Source organism: Triticum urartu, chromosome 1A (genome assembly GCF_056163025.1).
Source record: "Triticum urartu cultivar PI428250 chromosome 1A, HENAU_Tu73, whole genome shotgun sequence".
Taxonomy (NCBI): Eukaryota; Viridiplantae; Streptophyta; class Magnoliopsida; order Poales; family Poaceae; genus Triticum; species Triticum urartu.
In genome coordinates, this window is record NC_141873.1 from 555,775,420 (window position 1) to 555,786,106 (window position 10,687).

At 44.7% G+C, this 10,687-nt stretch overlaps 1 long non-coding RNA gene across 1 annotated transcript; it reads left to right on the top strand.

Annotated features, from left to right (window-relative positions):
• Positions 1 to 2,722: 2,722 nt before the first annotated feature.
• Positions 2,723 to 6,353, top strand: LOC125524363 (uncharacterized). The gene is made up of 3 exons (XR_007290702.2): positions 2,723 to 3,327; positions 4,046 to 4,406; positions 6,212 to 6,353. It is a non-coding gene; the product is annotated as an uncharacterized LOC125524363 (long non-coding RNA).
• The last annotated feature ends 4,334 nt before the right edge of the window (positions 6,354 to 10,687 follow it).

Below are 10,687 nucleotides of genomic sequence, written 5' to 3' on the forward strand. Positions count from 1 at the left end.
GAGCAGAGGAGGCAGTGCGCAGCAGGGGGTTGGACAGGTGGTGCGCAGAAAGGGGTCGGTGGGTGGACAGGTGGTGTTGGTGACTTGTTGCTTTTCTCTTTGTTTTTGTTTTGTTTTTCTAAATAGTACTCCGTAGTAGAACTGAAGGTAAAACACAATCGGTGATGAAATTATTGTTGGGGAACGTTGCAGAAAATAAAAAAATTTCTACGGTTTCATCAAGATCCATCTAGGAGTTCATCTAGCAACGAGTGATTAGATGCATCTACGTACCTTGTAGATCGCGAGCGGAAGCGTTCAAAGAACGTGGATGAGGGAGTCGTACTCGACGTGATTCGAATCACCGAAGATCCTAGCACCGAACGGACGGCACCTCCGCGTTGAACACACGTACGGAACAGCCACGTCTCCTTCTTCTTGATCCAGCAAGGGGGAAGGAGAGGTTGAGGGAGATGGCACCAGCAGCAGCACGACGGCGTGGTGATGATGGAGCTGCAGTACTCCGTCAGGGCTTCGCCAAGCGCTATGGAGGAGGAGGAGGTGTTGGAGAGGGAGAAGGAGGCAACCAAAGGCATGTTCTGAAAGCCCTCCTTCCCCCACTATATATAGGAGGGCCAAGGGGGGGCACCGGCCCTAGGAGATCCAATCTCCTCGGGGGTGCGGCCAAGGGGGAGGAATCCCTCCTCCCCAAGGCACCTAGGAGGTGCCTTCCCCTCCTAGGACTCTTCCTCCTTGAAACCCTAGGCGCATGGGCCTCTTGGGGCTGGTGCCCTTGGCCCATGTAGGCCAAGGCGCACCCCCTTCAGCCCATGTGGCCCCCCGGGACAGGTGGCCCCACCCGGTGGGCCCCCGGAACCCTTCCGGTGGTCCCGGTACAATACCGATAACCCCGAAACTTGTCCCGATGGCCGAAATAGTACTTCCTATATATAATTCTTTACCTCCAGACCATTCTGGAACTCCTCGTGACGTCCGGGATCTCATCCGGGACTCCGAACAACATTCAGGTTACTGCATATACATATCCCTACAACCCTAGCGTCACCGAACCTTAAGTGTGTAGACCCTACGGGTTCGGGAGACATGTAGACATGACCGAGATCGCTCTCCGGTCAATAACCAACAGCGGGATCTGGATACCCATGTTGGCTCCCACATGCTCCTCGATGATCTCATCGGATGAACCACGATGTCGAGGATTCAAACAACCCCGTATACAATTCTCTTTGTCAATCGGTATGTTTCTTGCCCGAGATTCGATCGTCGGTATCCCAATACCTCGTTCAATCTCGTTACCAGCAAGTCACTTTACTCGTACCATAATGCATGATCCCGTGATCAAACACTTGGTCACTTTGAGCTCATTATGATGATGCATTACTGAGTGGGCCCAGTGATACCTCTCCGTCATACGGAGTGACAAATCCCAGTCTTGATCCATGTCAACCCAACAGACACTTTCGGAGATACCCGTAGTATACCTTTATACTCACCCAGTTACGTTGTGACGTTTGGCACACCCAAAGCACTCCTACGGTATCCGGGAGTTACACGATCTCATGGTCTAAGGAAAAGATACTTGACATTGGAAAACTCTAGCAAACGAACTATACGATCTTGTGCTATGTTTAGGATTGGGTCTTGTCCATCACATCATTCTCCTAATGATGTGATCCCGTTATCAATGACATCCAATGTCCATAGTCAGGAAACCATGACTATCTGTTGATCAACGAGCTAGTCAACTAGAGGCTTACTAGGGACATGTTGGTGTCTATTATTCACACGTGTATTACGATTTCCGGATAATACAGTTATAGCATGAATAAAGACAATTATCATGAACAAAGAAATATAATAATAATACTTTTATTATTGCCTCTAAGGCATATTTCCAACAGTCTCCCACTTGCACTAGAGTCAATAATCTAGTTACATTGTGATGAATCGAACACCCATGGAATTCTGGTGTTGATCATGTTTTGCTCTAGGGAGAGGTTTAGTCAACGGATCTGCTACATTCAGGTCTGTATGTACTTTACAAATCTCTATGTCTCCATCTTGAACATTTTCACGAATGGAGTTGAAGCGACGCTTGATGTGCCTTGTCTTCTTGTGAAACCTGGACTCCTTTGCGAGAGCAATAGCTCCAGTGTTGTCACAGAAGAGCTTGATCGGCCCCGACGCATTGGGTATGACTCCTAGGTCGGTGATGAACTCCTTCACCCAAATTGCTTCATGTGCTGCCTCCGAGGCTGCCATGTATTCCGCCTCACATGTAGATCCCGCCACTATGCTCTGCTTCACTACAAGAAATCTGTTAATCCATGACGGACTTCGGGTGACGTTCCTGAAAACCGTCACGGGAACCGTCATGGATGAACAAGACGCGAATAACCTCCAAAACGGCAGCCCCTTGATGACGGGCATTGAAGGACCGTCACAGAAACTGTCATGAATCGACCATCTATGCCTTTTTTTTCTTTCTTTAGTTGCCATATGAACCGTCATGGATGGCTTCTGCCGATGTGTCTGTTGTACCCGCTTATTTGGTCCACTTGTCAATCAACCATATATAAAAGTTGGAAAGAAAAGTGCGCGCCTGAAATTTGAGAGAGCGAGGAGATGCAAAATTTTAAGTGGCCAACGCGGCAGGGTGGCAAAATTTCGAGCCAGCCCATTTATACTCCACATTCCACACACACCTAACCCTAATTCCCCATTCTATCCTCCCGTTCCCTCAGCCGCCGCCACTCCACCAATCTTCCTCCGCCCGCTCCATGCCGGCGCCGCCGCAGAACAGCCTCACCTCTCGCGATCCATCGATCCCCTCTCTTCTCCCCTCTATGTGCGTCGCCCCCTCCCCATCTTTCCCACGGCCACGGCCACAAGCCCGTAACCCCACCCCAGTCCAGATCACGCGCTCGAGTTGCGGCGGTAGTGGTCGCGACAGGTCCATTTCCTCCCGGCGCAGATCAATCCGCCTTCCTCGGTCGCACTCGAGCAGCGCATGTCCCGCCGAAACCCATGATGCATTGTCCATCCAACCAGATCGACACCGACGAGAAGGCCAAGGTGGCGGTAGCGGCGCCGAGCTCGTCGTTCTCTACCACCGGATTTGGAAGTCTCTAATGTCCCGTGCGACTGCCACGGATCCATCTTCGGTCGGCGGCGAGCTATGGTGAGATACAGGTGGCGCCGCCGCCACGGAGCTAGCCACTCCCTTCTGCCATCCGCGCTGCAGCGACAGGCGCTGCCTCTGCGGCTTTGCCAGGGGTCTCTGCCCGTCGCGTACGTGCTGCTCCTCCTCGTCATCTCCGTGGATGGGTTCGTCCCCTTTAAGCTCTGATCTTACCTACTGCAGGGCTAGTCGATTGGTCCGCGTTTCATTTGTATTCTGTCAAAGTTCATTGGTGATGTCCATGGCTACCTGTTTAGTTATTTCTGGGTACATGTGCAATAGATAGGTTCTGTTTCTTGGTACTCTAGAACTGGAAGATATGTTGTGTTAAAAAATGCAAGTCTGTATGTCACGGTCATGTTCTCAATCTGCAAACAAATAAATCCTTGTCATGCTGTTTGTCCATGTGTCCCATATATCCACTCTTCTTCCTCGCATACAAGGAGGGGTTCTCAATATGAATTTCATGTCTGGCTCGGATTCAGATTGTTTTGAGTACATTAATTGGCCTGATATTGGATTTGAGTGCATTAAAATAGACATGATACTGAATTCAGATTGTTTGAGTACACATTATTTAGCCTGGTAATTAGATTCAGATCTCATGTATTGATGTATGTGTTGAGTAATGCTACTGAAGTACTGATCCAAGGGACAACTGAACGAGCAACCCTGCTTTTATGCATGCGAATTTTGACCTATGCCATGGTTAGTAATGTTCTCATGTGTTGGGGTGTAGTCTATTGTCTGTTTGTCTTAGTTTTGTATGTCAGTTATTTAAGTGCTTAAATGGCAGGTGTGGCAAACTAGGCTTCATCTGGCATTTTCATGGAATTAATGTGCTTGTACTGTTTCAAAATTCAGGAATGGATTTCTTGGAAGTTGGTCTTGTAGCATTTTCTCTTCAAGAAAATGGAGCCAGTGGTTATGATCTATTTTGGCACACAACTTAATTTGTTATCTCTGAAGCTGTAGCCAGTGTTGATGTACTTCTCAAGGTATGTTACTGCTTAGTCTTTATGATGCAGCTAGATTTTTCGTGATTCTGGCATTTTCATGGAATTAATGTGTTGCCGATCCTTCGCTCGTTGGACATACCTTGAGATGCATGATGTGCTCGCCAATGAGGCGCTCCAGCAGGGGCTCAAGGAGTACTCCAGCTAGCCCACACTCTTGCAGCTCTTCATCGACGGCGAGTTAACTGGTGACTGCGACATCACTATCGGTATGTATATATGTGCTTTCTGCCTTCTCCCGTTATTATGGTTCAGGACGTTGAGCCCCTCTGTTACTGGCAGTACACATACATGGTATCTGTTCTGCGAGAAGCTTGTTTTGTAATCTGTCATATATGTTCAGTTGTGGATGATAATGGTCAACTTGGTATGTGGAAACTCCATGTCTGCGTAGACGTTTCAGGCATATAATTTGCTCATGTTGAAGGCATGGTACATTCTTGTACCTGACAGTGTCCATGGCAATGTCAAATGTTTTATAGTTCATTTCTTCACATTCAACGTGCACATGGAACTCTACCTGTGGAATATGTGCTCTGTACTTTCCTTTTCCCACAACTATGGTTCAAAATTTGAGTCTTTCTGCTATGGTTGTACATACCGGCGATATTTTTTATGAATTGTTTTGTGAGAAACTTGTTCTGTGCATCAGACATAGAAATACATTTGTTGATTTGACGTACTTGTAGCAACAAAAATGAGTGGGCGGCCTATGGTTCCTTGAGTATTTTGTGTGATGTAGTGTGTGCGTCTGCTTCAGGGATCATGGATCCTATGATCTAGCACTTAGCCAAAACTACAGTATCACAAAATATGCATGCCAGTTTTATGACTAGCTTTAGATGGCTTTGTTCTCTCAGCACCAACAACATTACATAATGTCAGCCTCTGGTGCGAGCTAATAACCATGTTGCTCAGACTCTGAAGTTCTGAGGAAGCATCTTTGATGTAAACCTTGAAACTGTATTTTATAACCACAAGCCTCCAGGATGGTATGAATTACCATCCCATAACGTGATGACAACCATTGCAAATTATTTTCCAGATTTACTTATGAGTAACAAAAATCACTTGCCTGCTGTTGGTTCATGAAACCAACTGTGCTCCAGCACTTCCGCACCATGGTTATCGAACTACTACAATAGTATCCCAGTGCTAGAATGCATGGATACTTATGGAACCAGCGTATCAGTATCAGGTCCATTTTAAAATTAGTGTATCCGTATCAGGTCCATTTTAAAATTAGTACTCCCTCCGTCCCAAAGTTCTCGTATTAGATTTGTCTAGATACGTATGTATCTAATACTAAAATGTGACTTGATACATCCATATTTAGACAAATCTAACACAAGAATTTTGGGACGGAGGGAGTACATGATAAGAAATAGGAAAGCAATGTGCCAGTTCCACCAAGCTGTTCTAATTTGTTTGAGTGAAATATAGAATAACAAATAAATCTCATTCTGTTCTCGAACTCATTGTAGGTGTATCTCCCTAGCTTTTTAAACAATTTACTAGTTAAAGGGTAAAAGAAGGACCAAGACTCACACCGGTAATTGTCCATCTTCCATGAGGAAAATATTTCGCATGTTCATTGTCTGTTAAATGTTTTCTTCTATTAATATTAACAAAATAGAAATTATCACATTAATAAAAGTGATTAATCCCAAGATTCACTATGTAGTCCAACAAAATTATATGTTGTTCCAATCACAAAAGTATTTAATGTCATAGGATAATTGTAGCTCCGAGACCATGGTCGTGGTGTTCGTACAGAAACCAGCCCACTTGCTTCTACATTTAACTTTTAAGGTGTAATTTTTCATTAGTGAGCATGGTAATTGGAAAATGCTATCCATATACAAACCAATTGAAGAATATATATTCTTTAAAAATAATTGAAGAATAGTACATACATGAAATATGAGCTCGCTCGCCCCATGCCACCGGGGTATGCGCCGTGCCAAGATGCATTGCATTTTTTGATGTCGTCTTACAGTTTGTTGACGTGCAGGCAATGTTGAGCATGGGTTGAGTTGAGATATTGGCGTATAAGGTTTTCCCTCCAATGAAGTTGGCGGCAATGGCTGGATCCGTGTCCAGAAATGCATGGAGATGACCCCTGGTTGTCAGTTGTTGTTTGGCTAGCCTTGAGCGGGGCTGTGGTGCTGCAGAATTAACACAGGGTGTTTGTAGTTTTAAGTTTCTTTTTTTGCTAGTCCTTGATAGATGTATTGTTCGGCTATAACTGTAATCTTAAGTTTTTTGTGCAAATTTTTTCTGTTGTGTTTATGTATTTTTTTTCTTTTATTGAATGACCAGAGTATATATTTTATGAAAGGAGATTGACATTCCTAAATTTCTCATGGACCAAGACAAATCAGATGGGCTAATTTTTGGGATTGAAATTAGTGGGCCTTGGATGTACCTAAAATCTAATGGGCCAAAATTTCAATTGGGCTGATTCCTATGTGGCTGTTTGTCTTAGATTGAGCTAAAATTAGTGGGTCAGAAATCATATTGGGCTGATTACTTCATGGGCTGCCACATCATATCCATGTCAGATGCTGATGTGGTAGATGGGTTAACGCCGTCAGGTTAGAGCCATCCATGACGGACAAGAACCGTCACGGTCTTGGATGATCCGTCATGGAGTGTACAGTGGTCAAATTATGACGCGATATACATGACGGATTGTGTGTTCGTCACGTATTCCTTTCCACGACAGTCTTGCACAGATATGTGACGGATTGAATCTGTCATGGATTAACAGAATTCTTGTAGTGCTTGCAACTGCACCAGCTTACTGCCCCACCATTCAAAATATACACGTATCCGGTTTGTGACTTTGAGTCATCCAGATCTGTGTCGAAGCTAGCGTCGACGTAACCCTTTACGACGAGCTCTTCGTCACCTCCATAAACGAGAAACATTTCCTTAGTCCTTTTCAGGTACTTCAGGATATTCTTGACCGCTGTCCAGTGTTCCTTGCCGGGATTACTTTGATACCTTCCTACCAAACTTACGGCAAGGTTTACATCAGGTCTGGTACACAGCATGGCATACATAATAGAACCTATGGCTGAGGCATAGGGGATGACACTCATTTTTTCTATATCTTTTGCCGTGGTCAGACATTGAGCTGAGCTCAATTTCACACCTTGTAACACAGGCAAGAACCCCTTCTTAGAATGATCCATATTGAATTTCTTCAATATCTTATCAAGGTATGTGCTTTGTGAAAGACCTATGAGGCGTCTTGATCTATCTCTGTAGATCTTGATGCCTAATATATAAGCAGCTTCTCCAAGGTTCTTCATTGAAAAACTTTTATTCAAGTAGGCCTTAATGCTGTCCAAGAGTTATATATCATTTCCCATCAAAAGTATGTCATCTACATATAATATGAGAAATGCTACAGAGCTCCCACTCACTTTCTTGTAAACGCAGGCTTCTCCATAAGTCTGCGTAAACCCAAACGCTTTGATCATCTCATCAAAGCGAATGTTCCAACTCCGAAATGCTTGCACCAGCCCATAAATCGAGCGTTGGAGCTTGCACACCTTGTCAGCATTCTTAGGATCGACAAAACCTTCCGGTTGCATCATATACAATTCTTCCTTAAGGAAACCATTAAGGAATGCCGTTTTGACGTCCATCTGCCATATCTCGTAATCATAAAATGCGGCAATTGCTAACATAATTCGGACGGACTTCAGCTTCGCTACCGGTGAGAAAGTCTCATCGTAGTCAACCCCTTGCACTTGTCGATAACCCTTAGCGACAAGCCGAGCTTTATAGATGGTCACATTACCATCCGCGTCTGTCTTCTTCTTAAAGATCCATTTATTCTCTATGGCTCGCCGCTCTACGGGCAAGTCAGTCAAAGTCCATACTTCATTTTCATACATGGATCCTATCTCGGATTTCATGGCTTCCAGCCATTTGTCGGAATCCGGGCCCACCATCGCTTCTTCATAGTTCGAAGGTTCACCGTTGTCTAACAACATGATTTCCAAGACAGGGTTGCCGTACCACTCTGGTGCGGAATGTGTCCTTGTGGACCTTCGAATTTCAGTAGGAGCTTGATCAGAAGTATCTTGATCATCATCAACAACTTCCTCTCTAGTCGGTGCAGGCGCCTCAGGAACATTTTCTTGAGTTGCGCCATTTTCCGGTTCAAGAGGTAATACTTCATCAAGTTCTACTTTCCTCCCACTTACTTCTTTCGAGAGAAACTCTTTATCTAGAAAGGATCCATTCTTGGCAACAAAGATCTTGCCTTCGGATCTGAGGTAGAAGATATACCCAATAGTTTCTTTAGGGTATCCTATGAAGACGCATTTTTCCGATTTGGGTTCAAGCTTTTCAGGTTGAAGTTTCCTGACATAAGCATCGCATCCCCAAACTTTTAGAAACGACAGCTTAGGTTTCTTCCCAAACCATAATTCGAACGGTGTCGTCTCAACGGATTTCGACGGTGCCCTATTTAAAGTGAATGCGGCAGTCTCTAAAGCATAGCCCCAAAAATATAGTGGTAAATCGGCAAGAGACATCATAGATCGCACCATATCTAATAGAGTGCGATTACGACGTTCGGACACACCATTACACTGAGGTGTTCCAGGCGGCGTGAGTTGTGAAACTATTCCACATTTTCTTAAGTGTGTACCAAACTCGTGACTCAAGTATTCTCCTCCACGATCTGATCGTAGAAACTTGATTTTCCTGTCACGTTGATTCTCAACTTCACTCTGAAATTCCTTGAACTTTTCAAAGGTCTCAGACTTGTGTTTCATTAAGTAGACATACCCATATCTACTCAAGTCATCAGTGAGGGTGAGAACATAACGATAGCCACCGCGAGCCTCAACACTCATTGGACCGCACACATCAGTATGTATGATTTCCAATAAGTTGGTTGCTCGCTCCATTGTTCCTGAGAACGAAGTCTTGGTCATTTTACCCATGAGGCATGGTTCGCACGTGTCAAATGATTCATAATCAAGAGACTCTAAAAGTCCATCAGCATGGAGCTTCTTCATGCGTTTGACACCTATGTGACCAAGGCGGCAGTGCCACAAGTATGTGGGACTATCATTATCAATCTTACATCTTTTGGTACTTACACTATGAATATGTGTAGCATTACGCTCGAGATTCATAAAGAATAAACCATTCACCATCGGAGCATGACCATAAAACATATCTCTCATATAAATAGAACAACCATTATTCTCGGATTTAAATGAGTAGCCATCTCGAATTAAACGAGATCCTGATACAATGTTCATGCTCAAACTTGGCACTAAATAACAATTATTGAGGTTCAAAACTAATCCCGTAGGTAAATGTAGAGGTAGCGCGCCGACGGCGATCACATCGACTTGGAACCATTCCCGACGCGCATCGTCACCTCGTCCTTCGCCATTCTCCGTTTATTCCGCAGCTCCTGCTGTGAGTTACAAATGTGAGCAACCGCACCGGTATCAAATACCCAGGAGCTACTACGAGTACTGGTAAGGTACACATCAATTACATGTATATCACATATACCTTTCGTTTTGCCGGCCTTCTTGTCCGCTAAGTATTTGGGGCAGTTCCGCTTCCAGTGACCACTTTCCTTGCAATAAAAGCACTCAGTCTCGGGCTTGGGTCCATTCTTTGGCTTCTTCCCGGCAGCTTGCTTGTCGGGCGCGGCAACTCCCTTGCCGTCCTTCTTGAAGTTGTTTTTACCCTTACCCTTCTTGAACTTAGTGGTTTTATTGACCATCAACACTTGATGTTCCTTCTTGACTTCTACCTCTGCTGATTTCAGCATAGCAAATACTTCAGGAATGGTCTTTTCCATCCCCTGCATATTGAAGTTCATCACAAAGCTCTTGTAGCTCGGTGGAAGCGACTGAAGGATTCTGTCAATGACCGCGTCATCCGGGAGATTAACTCCCAGCTGAGTCAAGCGGTTATGTAACCCAGACATAGTGAGTATGTGCTCACTGACAGAACTATTTTCCTCCATCTTACAGCTGGAGAATTTGTCGGAGACTTCATATCTCTCGACCCGTGCATGAGCTTGAAAAACCATTTTCAGCTCTTCGAACATCTCATATGCTCCATGTCTCTCAAAACGCTTTTGGAGCCCCGGCTCTAAGCTGTAAAGCATGCCGCACTGAACGAGGGAGTAGTCATCGGTACGTGCCTGCCAAGCGTTCATAACGTCTTGTTCTGCAGGGAGAACAGGTGCATCACCTAGCGGTGCTTGTAGGACATAATCTTTCTTGGCAGCTATGAGGATGATCCTCAGGTTCCGGAACCAGTCCGTGTAGTTGCTGCCATCGTATTTCAGCTTGGTTTTCTCTAGGAACGCGTTGAAGTTCATGATAATTAAGTTCATCTACGTTGGCCATTTGATCTACAAGACATATTGTAAATATTTTAGACTAAGTTCATGATAATTAAGTTCATCTAATCAAATTATAATGAACTCCCA